At 47.6% G+C, this 14,785-nt stretch overlaps 1 long non-coding RNA gene across 1 annotated transcript; it reads left to right on the plus strand.

Moving 5' to 3' along the window:
- Positions 1-1,320: 1,320 nt before the first annotated feature.
- Positions 1,321-3,227, plus strand: LOC111542543. Its single transcript, XR_002731594.2, has 2 exons — positions 1,321-1,498; positions 1,851-3,227. It is a non-coding gene; the product is annotated as an uncharacterized LOC111542543 (long non-coding RNA).
- The last annotated feature ends 11,558 nt before the right edge of the window (positions 3,228-14,785 follow it).

Here is a 14,785-nt window from a genome sequence, read left to right on the forward strand (position 1 = left end):
GTAGGATTCCACTTACATGAAATATCCAGAATGGGCAATCCATAGAGACAGAGAGCAGATTGGCGGCTGCCAGAGGCCAGCAGGACGGCAGAATGGGAAGTGACTGCTAATGGGTACTGAGATTCTGTTTGGAGTGTTGGAAAACTTCTGGACCTGGCCAGGCACGGTGGCTCACCCTGTAATCAATCCCAGCACTCTGGGAGGCCAAAGTGGGTGGATCACCTGAGTTCAAGACTACCCTGGGCAACATGATGAGATTTGATGTCTGCAAAAATAAAAATAAAAATTAGCTGGGCATGGGGGCAAGCACCTGTGGTACCAGCTACTCAAGAAGCTGAGGCAGGAGGATTGCTTGTGTCCAGGAATTCAAGGCTGCAGTGAGCTATGATCACACCACTGCACTCCAGCCTGGGCAACAGAGGGAGACCACGTCTTAAAAAAAAAAAAAAAAAGATGGCACTAGAGAGACAGTTAATGCAGGATATGGATGGTGACCATCATTGGTCATCATGGCTGCTGGTGGGGAGTGGACGGGAGTGGGAACAGCATTAAGAGGAAGGCCAGTGATGAGGCGGGCACAGTGGTCCAGGAGGGAGATGCAGGTGGCCTGGACCAGGGGGCACAAAGTGAGCCACATGTGTCAGGCAAAACCAAGAGGGCTTAGTGAGGATCTGGACGCACAATTATTCAATATAGACTCAACTCTGCCCCTCCTATTCAGCACCTGTATGCACTTATGGATGGGAGGGGAGTGTTGGAGGGAGAAATTACATGTTCTCATAGGGATGTTGAAGGACAGATCAGAAGACCCCTGGCTTCAAATTTTGACTTTTTCATTGACAGATCCCGAGAGAGTAACTTCGTTTCTTTGTGCCTCAGTTCCTTCCCCTGTAAAATCAAGGCCCCAACATGCACGTCATAGATCGTTGTGAGATGGGACAACAGCACCTGCCCTGGCTACCTCCTAGGGTTCTTGGGAGACCCAAACGAGCTGTCAATTCTTCAAGGACAACACAGATCACGTTGCTGGGCTGATGTCATTGCTTTTGGAAAGCAGGTCCCTTGAACAGATTCTCCCAAAGCAGTGACTTTAGGAGCATCTCGAAGGCGACAGATTCCAGTTGTTAAGGCTGCGATGAAATAGCAGAAGACTCTGGGAAGCAGCGTGCGACGAGTAGCAAAGTAGCCCCTAAGGCTCTTTCTTCTGTGCTCGCCCCGCCCACTCCCGCGTGGGCCCCGCCCCGGCTAAGCTCCACCCAGTTCCCGCCCCCGATGTTAGCGCAGGCCACGCCCCCTCATCGCCCAGCCTTCTGGGTCCGAGGCTCCCACCTGCGCTAAGCGCTTGGTACCAGGGAGGGAATGGGAGGACGCTTGCGGGGTAGAGAGGCGGGGGCTGGAAATTGGCAGGGTGAGAACTGGGAAACTAGTCTGAGATGCAGCCCTCCTTGTCCCCCTTCTTCATTCACCCCCTTGTTGAGGTCCTTGGCTTTTGCATAATGTAAGTACTTATTTAATGCGTGTGCTGGCTCGAGAGCTCTGCATTTGTCTTTCTGTCCTTCATATGCCAGTGTACCTCCGCCTTGTGTCTGTCTAGGTGGGAGCTCCTGGAAAGGAGGGTGCTTCCCAGCAGCTCCTGTTCGACCCCCAGCCCCGGGCCAAGGGCACAGAAAGAGAGAGACAAGAGAGGCTGGGGCTGCGGTGGGGGTGGGGAGGTGGGAGCTGGGGCGGGGCGGGGGGAGCGCGGGGGAGGAATGAGAGCACCATATGACAGGCTTGTGGAACCACATCTGATGCCAACTTGGATGCTGTCCTTTTTCTCCAATAAAAGGAACTTTTCACTTGTTTTTCAGACACCCTTTTAAAAAATGTATTTAAAGAGGCTGGTTCCTATCCATCCGACTGGAGGCATCTCAGTGCAAGAGCAAAGCTAAGTCCTGCACACACCTCCCCTCCTCGTCCTCCTCCTCCTCCCCCCAGGTTTTCCCGAATGTATCTACTCCGGTTACAACTGGACGCGGCCCCTCCCCCACCTGCCTCCCCCCTTCCTCCCCTCGATCGTGGAGGGAGCATTCTCTGTGCCTTCCCAAGTCCCCGTGGGGGACCTTCTATGTTGGAGTGGGGTGAGGGGGGGAGGGTCATATAACGAAGGCCAGAAAGAACAAATTAGATAATCAAAAGAATTATAGTAATTGCTTTCACTTTCCCCAGGCCGCTCAGCGGATTCTCTCCCCCGCCCCTCCCCTGGTTTTTCTGTCTGTCGGGAATACTCGGTCTTTCCGACCCCCTCCCCTCCCCCAGGTTCCTCCTCTCCTCTCCCCTCGTTCGCGCGTTCCCTCTCTTCCTCCGTTTTCTGGTGTGCTGGAACGTTCAGCGGAATATGATGAATGATCACCTGTCACAGCTTGTTTATTATAATGCAGGCAATCAATTACACATCCCCAACGCTGGCCGGCCCGCAGGAAATTTATATGCTCAGCACAAACCAATGTGAAAATGGAATCTCATTTGCCAAATGTCTTTCTCCCCGTACAGCACGATGATTACAGTCTGTGTTTGTTCCAACAGTCGTGTACAACTGACAGTGCTATCATTTACTGCCTGGCTCAGGTCACGTTACTCTAAGGCTTTATTTATTGTGTTACGAAGGGCAGCACAGGAAAAGGACAAGGGTGTCTGTCAGGGATGGCACCGTGTTAAAAAGTGGGCGTGCAAGGGCCGTATTCCCGGGCCAGCCGCTACAACCTCAGCCCCTGGGCCCTTACCTCCGTAGCCTCTCCCAGCATCCAGCTACCCAGACTCCAAGGCCCCTGCCGGGAGCCAGCTCTAGGTACCTGGAGCTCCACAGGTCCCAGAATCGGGGTGGATCAGAGTTCCAATTTTGGTTCTGCTACTATCTAATTGCGTGCAGCAGGGACTCAATCTCTTCATCTGGGAAATGGGAGTTTTAACAGCCCTTGGCAGGAGTATTGTGACCTCTGGGATGTCAGAGGCGTTGATGAATGTTAGTTCCCGGGACTTTGGAAAGAGGTCCCGTGGAAAGAGATGTGAATTGGAATTCACACTGTATATTAAAATCTCCCCCAATCTTCACCTCTGAGACATGGCTGTCTCAAAAGTGTTTTGTTTCCCTTCCTGGTGGAATTCTGTACTTTTATGTACTCTGTACCAGCAGGTAGTGTGGCTTTGAAAAAATAAAATGGCCACCTTGCTCCACTGTTCTTTCTTTGCAAAAAATGGCATAGCAATCTTGGCCTTTCTAGCTGTGTGACCTCAGGCTGGTCAATCCCTCCTCCTCTCCAAGCCTTGGATTCTTCCCCTGAGAAGCAAAGAAAATAACTCCTAAACTGCCTCCCTAGGCTTGCCGGCAGAATCCAAGGTGTCCAGAGATGAAGGGGGGAAAAAAAAAAGGCCAAGTAAACGGGAAAGTGAAGCTGTCACTGTTGAGTGGCATCCTGTTTTCACCCAGAGTTCTGCTACACAAAATGTTGACCCAAATTTGTACCCCCACAACACTTGGTGTGAAGTGAGAGATCAGAAACTGAGGCGCAGGCAGATGCTTTTATGTGTATTAGGTTGTCTTTTATTGTATTGTATAGTGACTTTTTTTTTTTTTTTTTTTTTTTGAGATGGAGTCTTGCTCTATTGCCCAGGATGGAGTGCAGTGGCACGATCTTGGCTCATTGCAACCTCCACCTCCTGAGTTCAAGCAATTTTCCTACCTTGGCCTCTCAAGTAGCTGGGATTACAGGTGCATACCACCATGCCTGGCTAATTTTTGTATTTTTAGTAGAGACACGATTTCACTGTGTTGGCCAGGCTGGTCTCGAACTCCTGACCTCAACTGATCCACCCGTCTTGGCCTCCCAAAGTACTGGGATTACAGGCTTGAACCACCGTGCCCAGCCTGTACTATATATTTCTTTATTATTTGACATGCGTATTTGTTTAATGGCCCTCTGCTCCACCAGTATAGAAGCTCCAAAAGGAAAGATACCAGATTGATCTTGATCACCTCTGCCTCCCCAGCACCTAGCCTTCCTTGGCACATTGTAAGTGCTCGGTAAATATTTGTGGCTTTAATGGATGAATGAATGAATGACTACATAGTCAAACTCCATACTGGGGCAATCTCTGTGGTGCAGTGGGTGGGCCCTAGTGAACGGATATTTAAAGGATATCTTACTATTCCTCATCCCCCAGAGTCAGGCTGTGCTACATGCCTTGCCCGGGGTCATTCATCCTACATGTACTCAGATCGCGTGAACTGGTGATGGGCCACCCATGTGCCTGCCTGGAGACTCCTATTCATTCCTCAGATCAACATCCCCCAAATAAACTCCCAGTCACTCTGGCATCCCATGTTGGTTTGTAATCTCTGCCTCTCTCTAGACCATCGGCTCCTATGCACAGGCAGCTATGCCTTTTTCATATTTGGGTCCCCAAAATGCACAGCGCAGTACCAGCCTCAAAACAAGTGCTTTTTAATCAGTCAATCAGTTGACATAGATCATCTTTTCTCAGCACTGATGTATGGACTACAACTTAGAATTCCATTAGAGTACCTGGGGTCAATAAAAAAAGTGATTCAAGTTTATATATCTTTTTTGAGACAGAGTCGCATTCTGTCACCCAGGCTGGAGTGCAGTGGTGTGATCTCAGCTCACTGCAACCTCTGCCTCTGGAGTTCAAGCAATTCTCACTCATGCCTCAGTGTCCCGAGTAGCTGGGCGAGTGCCAGCACATCCGGGCTAATTTTTGTATTTTTAGTAGGGACGGGGTTTCGCCATGTTGCCTAGGCTGGTCTCGAACTCCTGGCCTCAAGTGATCCACCCACTTCAGCCTCCCAAAGTGCTGAGATTATAGGCATTTGATCACTGCACCCAGGTGAGCCACTGCACCCAGCCGAGTTCACATTCGAACAGTGAAACATTAATGCTGCATTGTGTATTTTTTTGGCCAATTGCTTCAGATATGTGGAAGGGATTTCTTTGTATATGTGTAATTATTCGTCACCATGATGATAATAACGAGGGTGACAGCACAGAGCTGTGCCTCCCCAGCAAGCATGGGCTGGGCAGGGCCGGGTATTCCCTTTGCTGACTTGCTTCACTAGTTGACTAACAGACCTTATTCCCGGGCCCGAGCTGATGATATCCTGCCAACGCCAGCTTCCCAACATGGAGGGGACGCAAGAGCGAGCGCCATGGGATCCTGGGGGAAAAGCAGCCTGTGTTTGCTGCTGCTTTGACAGTTGAGGCTCCGAGAGGGACTGGCAAACAATGGGAAACGAAACATTTGAGTGGTTGCAAAAAATTCCATGGGAAATCCCCCCTGGTGGTATTTATGTGTGACGGCTGTGACAAGGAGAGCGCAGGGCTTTCGATTTCAAGGGTTCCTGAGCAGACCACAATGGCCTTCCAAGACGGCAATCCCTGGGAACAGCTCTCTCGGCCACAAAAGGCCAGTTTGTCTGTCCAGGGAAGATCTGGCCGCATGCATCAAGTTGGCCATGAGCTGCAATGGCTTGTTTGGGGCATGACCCACATTTAGAGGGTCTGGACCTCTGAACCTTCTGCTTCTAAGACAGATCTATCTCAATTGTCCCTCTGGTTTTCCCTGGCCTCGAGAACCTGGGGGCTGATAGGGGCCGAGGGGTTTCCCTCGGGCTCAGCCTCCATATGCGGAACTGTGGGAACCTCAGCCTCCATCAGACCCCTCCCCATTTTCTGGTCAGCATGTGGCCTCCTCCTATTTTCTCCATTCCCACTGGTAATGGATATTTATTTAACTTTTACTCCCCCACCACTCTCATTTAGAAAAAAAAGTGAACTGATATTAACCAATCCTTGTTTTGCCTTCTTTAACACTAACACATATGCAAAATACTTTCCACTATTGATAATATCTTATTGCTGCTGTGATATATGTGCGTATATGTACAGATCTGCTTAAAGGTAAGGTTTATATAGATTTTTAGAGACACTCGGTAAATGAGAAAATGGAAACTGAAAGAGGTTAAAAAAACTGCCCGTGTGTATTGGTCATGAGGTTTCAGTTGCAAAGTGACAAAATCCTGACTTAGATGAACTTAAGCCAGATGGAAAATGTATGTTGTATTATTTGAGAAGCCAGGGCTGGATGAGCTTCAGGCATGGCTGGATCCAGGCCCTCAATTAAGTCTTTAGGAATTTCCCTCTCTCTAGCTTTTTGGTTTTGCTTTTCCCTGGATTGGTTTCATGTTTAGATTGGCTCACTTCACCTGTTTTACATCTTTCCAGAGTCAAATCCAGCCTTTCTCCTGGTTGCCTCTGTAAAGGTCCTAGGGTTAGGTTTAGTGTGCTTTGATAGATTCAGCTGCCCATTGCTGAACCAGCAACTCTGGCAACAGGGATGGACTTATCTAAGTGCCCAGGTTCCAGTCTCTGCTGAAGCCCGGCCAGACCACCTGGACAGAGTAAGAGTGAGTGGTTCCCCCAAAGAAAACTGGGGTGCTCTTACCGGAAGAAGAAGGAATCGACAGAAAGACCCGATGTCCTAAACTCGCGTGTCACACTGTCACTAATGGGCAGGCAGACCTGTACAGCAGCTCTCCTCCGCATCTTCGCGCTGCTGGAGACCACCACCGGGACCACCTCCCTCCTCCATGCTTTATCCTGCTCTGTGCCTCCAGCCCTGCCCCTGCTGCAGGGATTCAGTCTTGTCGGTCATTTTCAAACTGTGCGGGAGGGAGGAAGCCAGTGGAAGAGAGCAGGTGGCTGGGTGACCTGTGGCTATGGGATTCCTCTCCTCTATTTCAACCACCCAGCAATTCTTGTGTCTCTTTGTAGATTCAGTTTCCTTGTACACTTTTATTTAAACGAGGACACCCCAGATTTTTTAAACTTGCAAATCAGCAATTTTTCTGGAATCTATGTCTACTTACCCTAAATGAAGGAACAATAGCTCAGAAAGAGGCAGGAAACTGACAATGCGTCAAATGAGTGCCAAGAGCATCTGAGAAACCACACCTCCCGATTCCCATCTCTTGCCCTTTGCACTCGAAGCCTTGTAGATGGGGTCAAGATCTGTGGGCTTCTGATTTATTGGCCAAGGATGCAGACCTTAACGTGTAAGTGGAGCAGCTTCCCATATAAGAGAAGGAAGACCTTTGCACAGTTTTTTTCTAGTCTCCGGGTTCCCTACCCCCAGGGCAGGCAGCCTCTGGGGACTCCCTGTAGGTAGGATGCTGCCAGAAGGAAGAAAAACAGCCCGATTCCTGTTACTCCCTCCTGGTCCTGGGAACTTACATCACCGTTCCAGGAGAACTTACACAAGCAAGCCATGTGCTTCCGTTTAGGAGGATGTTTACAAACCACTGTTCTGTCCTCTGAGTGTCTGGAAAGCTGGTGTCTGTGTACCAGGTCCTGCCATGCATTTCAAACACAGCTTTCTGCTGCACTGATCAGTGCTAATCCTCATAGCTAACATTTCTGAGCACTTCCAGCATTCCTGGAACTGTATCGTTTCATTGAATCTTCCCAACAACCCAATACCGTAGGTAGCAGTATTGTTTTCACTTTATAGCTGCGAAAAAATGAAGGCGCAGAAAGGTGAATGAATTTGTCTGAGGTCCATCAGCCAGGTTCAAACCCAGGCAGTCAGAGTCAAGAGCATGAGCTAGATGCTACAGTACGTTGCTACGCTTAGATGCACCAGGAAAGCTTTGGACAAGGAAGATGTAGGTTGTTGCCAGCACCTATGCACAGACAGACAGAAAGTCCTCTGCTTCCTTCAGGCCCTTCCTTCCACTTCCCCGGGGCTTCCAGCTGAGCCTGCGTTTTTCTTTGACTTCCCCCTCTTGCCTGGCATTTTCAGCAAACACACACAGGGGAATACGGGGAGAAAACTATCGTATTACCAAGTGGACATGGCTCCTAAGATGCCAACTGAACACAGGTAAGTCGGGTAAGGAAAAGCACACAGTCTCATTACTTAGACTACCTCACAGCCGTTTATTGAATTAGTGTGATTCTTAACATCTTCAACTTGGATCTCCTCCAGGCCAGCCAGCTGGTGCATTCAGTACGACTCAGCTCGCCTTAACTCAATTAACTAAGCCAGGCTGAGCCGGGCTGAGCTGAACTCAACAAGTTTTTCTTAAGCACTGAGCTGGCTGCAGGGGAAAAAAAAAAAACCAACAAAGGAGAGCAAGACGCTGACTTGGCCCTTAAAGAGTTGTCTTGCGCGCTGAGTGGATAATATGGTGCCGTATTTTCTAAGTATCACCTTCGTGGCTTTTGCCATACCTGCGCTCCCTCTGTGCTGTTATTTACTTCATATTTTTCTTTAAGCAAATTCACTTCCTTTTTCAAACTTAATTTTTTAAATTATTGAGGTGAAGTTGACGTACCATAAAATTAACCATTTTAAAGTGAATTCTTAGATCATGATGTTCATCTGAAGAAAAAAGTAAAAATAACGTGAATTCAGTGGTGTTTAGTACTTTATAGTGTTGGGTGATCATCACCTTTATCTAACTCCAAGACATTTTCATTACATCAATATGAAAATCCATAACCTTTAAGCAGTCACACCCCATTCCCGCCTTCCCGACAACCCCTGGTTGTCATCAGCCTGCTTTCTGTTTCTGTGATTTATCTATTCCGGATATTTCATGTAAGTGGAATCCTACAGTATCCTTGTGGTTCTGGCTTATTTTACTTAGCATAATGTCTTTAAGGTTCATCCATGTTGTAGCATGAATGAGTGCTTCTTCATTCCTTTTCATGACTGAATGATATTCCATTGTGTGGACAGATACAACTCGTCTACCCACACACCCATTCATTGATGGACATTTGAGCATTTCCATCTTTTGGCTATTGTAATTAGTGCTGTTAAGTACATTTATTTTATTTTAGTTTAGTTTAGTTTAGTTTTTGAGATGGAGTCTTGCTCTGTCTTCCAGGCTGGAGTGCAGTGGCATGATTTCGGCTAGCTACAACCTCCACCTCCTGGGTTCAAGCAATCCTCCTACTTCAGCCTCCCAAGTAGCTGGGATTACAAGTGTCTGCCACCACGCCTGACTAATTTTTGTATTTTCAGTAGAGATGGGGTTCCTCCATGTTGGCCAGGCTGGTCTCAAACTCCTGACCTCAAGTGATCCACCTGCCTCGGCCTCCCAAAGTACAGGGATTACAGGCATGAGCCACTGTGCCTGGCCCAAATAAGTTTATTTTAAAATGAAATTCTACATCACTACAGTAAATGGGAAGCCAACATTTTTATAATACACAATAAAATACATACATAACTATTAGAAGGAAAAATTTCACCTTTGTAGGTCATAAAAATCATCTTGTGAACTATCAGATGCAATCATAAAAAGGCTGGGCTCAGGGAATGGTCGGACTTGAGTTCAAATCCTGACTTTGCCATCTGTGTAACTCTGGGCAAGTGTCCTGTCCTCCTGAACCTCAGTTTCTCCATTTGTAAAATGATAAGACTTACTATTCCTTCCTCCTATAGTGGTTATGGGAATGAAGATCATGAGTGACCTGGCAGAGTGGCTGCCACCTGTGATCCCAGCACTTTGGGAGGCCAAGGCAGGAGGATGGCTTGAGGCCAGGAATTCAAGACCAGCCTGGGCAACATAGCAAGACCCCATCTCTACAAAAAGTTTAAAAAATTAACAGGACATAGTGGCACACACCTGTGGTCCCAGCTACTCAGGAGGCTAAAGTGAGAGAGGATCACTTGAACCCAGGAATTTAGGCTGCAATGAGCTATGGTCGTGCCACTTCACTCCAGCCTGGGCTTAATAGGTCTAGACTCCATCTCAAAAATATATATATTTTTTTTTAAATAAATAAGTAAAACCATGAGTAAAGTGTTAGAACCATGCCAGGCTCATAGCAAGCCCTTCGATACACAAACGCTGGTAGGTAAAAACACAGGTCATACACCCACTAGAGGTCAATATACTAGCAGCTAACAAAGTAAATATTTGCTGTGTTCCAGAAACTGGGTGAAGCACTTTCTGGGTGTTATGTCATCTTCTCAGGGTTCTAAGAGGCAAATATTATCCCCATTTCATAGATTGGAGAAGGGAGGCAAAGAGAGGTGGAGCCAGTAGTCAAAAGTTCATAAAAGTTCAGGCCGAGCATGATGGCTCACATCTGTAATCCCAGCACTTTGGAAGGCCGAGGTGGGTCGATCACCTGAGGCCAGGAGTTCGAGACTAGTCTGGCCAACATAGTGAGACCCTGTCTCTACTAAAAAGGCAAAAATTAGCCAGGTGTGGTGGTGTGTAGTCCCAGCTACTCGGGAGGCCAACGCAGGAGAATTCCTTGAACCCAGGAGCTAGAGGTTGCAGTGAGCTGAGATCATACCACTGCACTCCACCTGGGCGACGGAGCAAGACCCCATCTTAAAAAAAAAAATTCATAAAAGTTTATACAGTGCAGGACTTGAACTCCAGGAAAGTTAAACGACAGTACGAGAAGTAACTAAGGATCACCTCCAATGGAAGGTGGCCCCGGGACAGGGATGATTAATTGCAAAATGGCTTCCTGAGCCCCTGAGGTCCAGCCTGGGCAGCCGCAGCGTGCGTGCGTGTGGCAGTCCTGGCCCAGGGGCTCTGTTCTTCTTGGATTCCTTCCAGCAGTATCTCTTTATCAAGTCGCTCTTTCTCGGGTGTGCCAAGACTAGGCTCCCTGAGAGACCGCTCTCAGCCTTCACGTCTTTTCTATTTGATATCCCTCTAGCAGTTAATGGCTTCACCTGCCCTTCCTGTATTCCATCACCCAAAGACAAATCCAGTGTCCCTAAAACCTCACCTGTGCTCTGCAATCTCTCTCACTAGTTCCACGCTACAGCTGAGCCCTCGAGACTGCCACAAAGCCTCTTACTAATTATCCACCCCTGGTACAAAAATTAGCACATTTCAGGTTCACATGTATCCATTATAGCTTCACCGATAGGGATGCAGTATGCATACTTCACAGTTTTAGTCTGCATGGGGAATCCTATCTCACCCATTGGCAACACCAGCACGGGGGCTGTATTAGTCTTCTAGGGCTGTTGTAAATAATCACACAAACTTTGGGGGTTAAAACAACAGACATTTATTTTCCCATGTTTCTGGAGGCTGGAAGTCTAAAATCAAGGTGCAGGCAGGGCCAGGCTTCCTCTGAAGTCTCTAGGGGAGGATCCCTCCTTGCCTTTCCCAGCTTCTAGTGGCTCCTAGAATTCTATTATTCTTTATTTTATTTATTTTTTGAGACAGAGTCTCGCTCTGTCGCCAAGGCTGGAGTGCAGTGGCGCAATCTCAGCTCACTGCGACTTCTGCTTCCCAGATTCAATTGATTCTCCTGCCTCAGCCTCTCGAGCAGCTGGGACTACAGGCGTGTGCCACTATGCCCAGCTAATTTTTGTATTTTTTAGGGGAGACAGGATCTCGCCACGTTGGCCAGGCTGGTCTCGAAATCCCAACCTCAAGTGATCTGCCCGCCTCGGCCTCTCAAAGTGTTGGGATTACAGGCCTGAGCCACAGTACCCGGCCGGCTCCTAGAATTCTTTGGTTGGTGGCTGCATTCCTCCAATCTGTGCTCTGTCTTCAATGACCTGCCTCATGCATTTTTGTGTGTCCTTTTCTGTCCCTGGTGAGGACACTTGCCACTGGATTTAAGGACTGTCCTCATTCAGGATGATGTCATTTTGAACCTGGCCTAATTATGTCTGCAAAAACCCTATTTCCTAATAAGATGACATTCTGAGGTTCCGAGTGGATATGAATTTTAGGGGACACTCTTCAACCCTCTTCACATAGAGGAGGTGGCTGGTATTCTTTGTAACTGGATTATTGTATATTTCAATACCCTGGGCACACACATAAAAGGGTTCTTCTCTCAAGACAATTGTCAACCACATTCTTGCCAATCTCTTTTTCCCAGTCCTTTGTGGCATCATTAACAGATCCTATAACTTTCTGGCCACTTCCCAATATTGAAAAGGCCAAGCCAGTTCACTTTATTTATTTATTTATTTATTTATTTATTTATTTATTTAGAGACAGACTCTGGCTCTGTCACCCAGGCTGGAGTGCTGTGGCGTGATCTTGGCTCACTGCAACCTCTGTTTCCTGGGTTCTAGCGGTTCTCCTGCCTCAGCCTCCTGAGTCGCTGGGACTACAGGCGAGCACCACCATGCCTGGCTAATTTTTGTATTTTTAGTAAAGCCAGGGTTTTGCCATGTTGGCCAGGCTGGTCTTGAACTCCTGGCCTCAAGTGATCTGCCCACCTCAGCCTGCCAAAGTGCCGGGATTACAGGCAGGCGTGAGCCACTGTGTCCGGCTGCCAGTTCACTTTAAAACAGCCACCTAGGCCCCATCTCCTAACTCAGGTTTGACGCACAGCCTGAGGAAACTGGAGAGGACCTGACCACCTTTTGCTTCCTTCTCCCCGTGTTTCTGGCTCCCAAAGTACACCAAGGAGGAGGATTTCATGGGCAAACAAATTTGGCCAATGCTATATTAAACCAAGTTACCCAGATGTCTCCACTTTAGGGTCAGTTGATGTGTGACTGTCTATCCAAGAACAGGTGGTTTCCAAACTTCTTCAGCCCAGGACACTATTTTTCCACAGAACATCCTACCTCCCTAGTGTTCCCCAGAGCACACTCTGTGAAACACCACACAATAAAAAGTACTGCCAAATATAAAGTATATCCACAACTATTACGTTTGCATAGCAATATAAGATGAGTTTTTGAGTAAACACAGCAACTGTGGAACAGTTTTGTGATTTATTCAGAAAACTGGCTCTGAGATTGCTGTGGACAGGACCCAACTTGGCTGGGAGATTTCAATCCCTCAGTAGAGCCACGTGGACAGTGAAGCTGGCCGAAGTTTATTCTGAGAAAGGATTAGAGACTGAAATTGCTCTGATTTTCCTAAACCCAGCTTCCATAGTCAGGAGGAAGTAACTATCATATTTAAAGGCAAGTGCTTTCAGGAAAAATTTGCTTGATAGTGTGGTCCTGTAAGTTATGCAATTCTGTTATGCAAATTCAATGATAGGGACTCAGCAGAATGATAATAATAACAATAATAATATAATAATAAGAGAAAAGATAGAATTAACAAATGCAAGTGACAAGCAAAGCCTCGCCTTCTTCTCCTGGCGTAGATCTGGGATCCATCCAGTAATCTCTGCTCCCAAGGGCCTCTCAGCCTCGAGCATGAGGCTGGTATTTAAATATCTGTTGTTTTCATATCCTACGACCTCTAAAAGCCGGCTGACTTCAGCTGGTCCTCAGTTGGACAATTGGCAACCTTTTCCAATGCTGGAGAAAACCAGGCTGCCCCGGACTGAAATTGACCAGCTCCCAACTTAGTGTCTTTCTAAGGATTTCCAAGGATAATTTCTGACCATCGTCTGTGTTCTCTCTAGAAGCTTTTTCTTTCTTTTTTTTTTTTTTTTTTGAGACAGAAATCACACCACTGGAGTGCAGTGACTTGATCTCTGCTCACTGCAATCTCCACCTCCCACTGGAGTGCAGTGACTCGATCTCTGCTTACTGTAGTCTCTGCCTCTCACTGGAGTGCACTGACTCTATCTTTGCTCACTGCTGTCTCCACCTCCCAGGTTCAAGCCATCCTCTCGCCTCAGCCTCCAGAGTAGCTGAGACTACAGGCATGTGCCACCATGCCCAACTCATTTTTGTATTTTTGCTAGAGACAGGGTTTTGCCACATTGCCCAGGCTGCTCTCCAACTCCTGGCCTCAAGTGATCAGCCCCCTTAGACCTCCCAAAGTGCTAGGATTACAGGCATGAGCCACTGCACTGGCCACCCCAGGAGTTTATTGAATACATGACCATGTCATTCAGGCTCCCCTGTAGTCTCAAAACTGAATTGAATCTAGTTTTGTCCATATGGTCAAGGCAAGTATTTTCTGAAAGCCATGAGTAACCCTACAATTGGATATTGTAGGGGCCATAGAGGTGATAAGATGTGAGGAAAATCAACCAAGCTCACTCCATGTGCCATTCCCAAACTCCCCCATACATACACAAGATAGCCTAGAGAAAAACAAAGTTGATCTGACTGTGTTGTGGGAACAGGGTGACTCATTATTACTCAACAGTCTAGCAAGGATAGGTTTATTCACATAGCTAACAGGCTACCAAAGACCAAAAGGGATCTGGAAAGCAGTCAGGGGGATATGGAGCCTGTACTCCATCTCTTCAACTTTGTCCTCCTCCATAACAGTTCCCACCGCCCATGGAAGATGCCCAAACTCCAGGCCCTTTGTATGTGACTCCAGCCCTCATGAGCTGAGACCACCCCCCACCCTAAGGCAGGGTCTGGTTCTCATTTATCTACCATTGTGCCCAGCCCTGAGCACAGATTTTGGCAGATAAGCCAGAGCTCAGTGGATGAAGGCCAAATGAGTGGAAAAGGAACCCGCATGAAACTCAGGTACCACATGCTCCAGTCTCAGCACTGCATTATGTCAAAAATAAAATAAAATAAAATAAAATAATTTTTGGCCAGGTGGGGTGGCTTATGCCTGCAATCCCAGCACTTTGGGAGGTCAAGGTGGGCAGATCATTTGAGGTCAGGGGTTCAAGCACCAGCCTGGTCAACAAGGTGAAACTTCATCTCTATTAAAGATATAAAACTTAGCCAGGCGTGGTGGTGTGCACCTGTAATCCCAGCTATTAGGGAGGCTGAGGCAGGAGAATTGCTTGAACCTGGGAGGCAGAGGTTGCAGTGAGCCAAGATGGTGCCACTGTACTCCAGC

This window comes from Piliocolobus tephrosceles, chromosome 10 (assembly GCF_002776525.5).
Source record: "Piliocolobus tephrosceles isolate RC106 chromosome 10, ASM277652v3, whole genome shotgun sequence".
In the NCBI taxonomy this organism is placed as follows: domain Eukaryota; kingdom Metazoa; phylum Chordata; class Mammalia; order Primates; family Cercopithecidae; genus Piliocolobus; species Piliocolobus tephrosceles.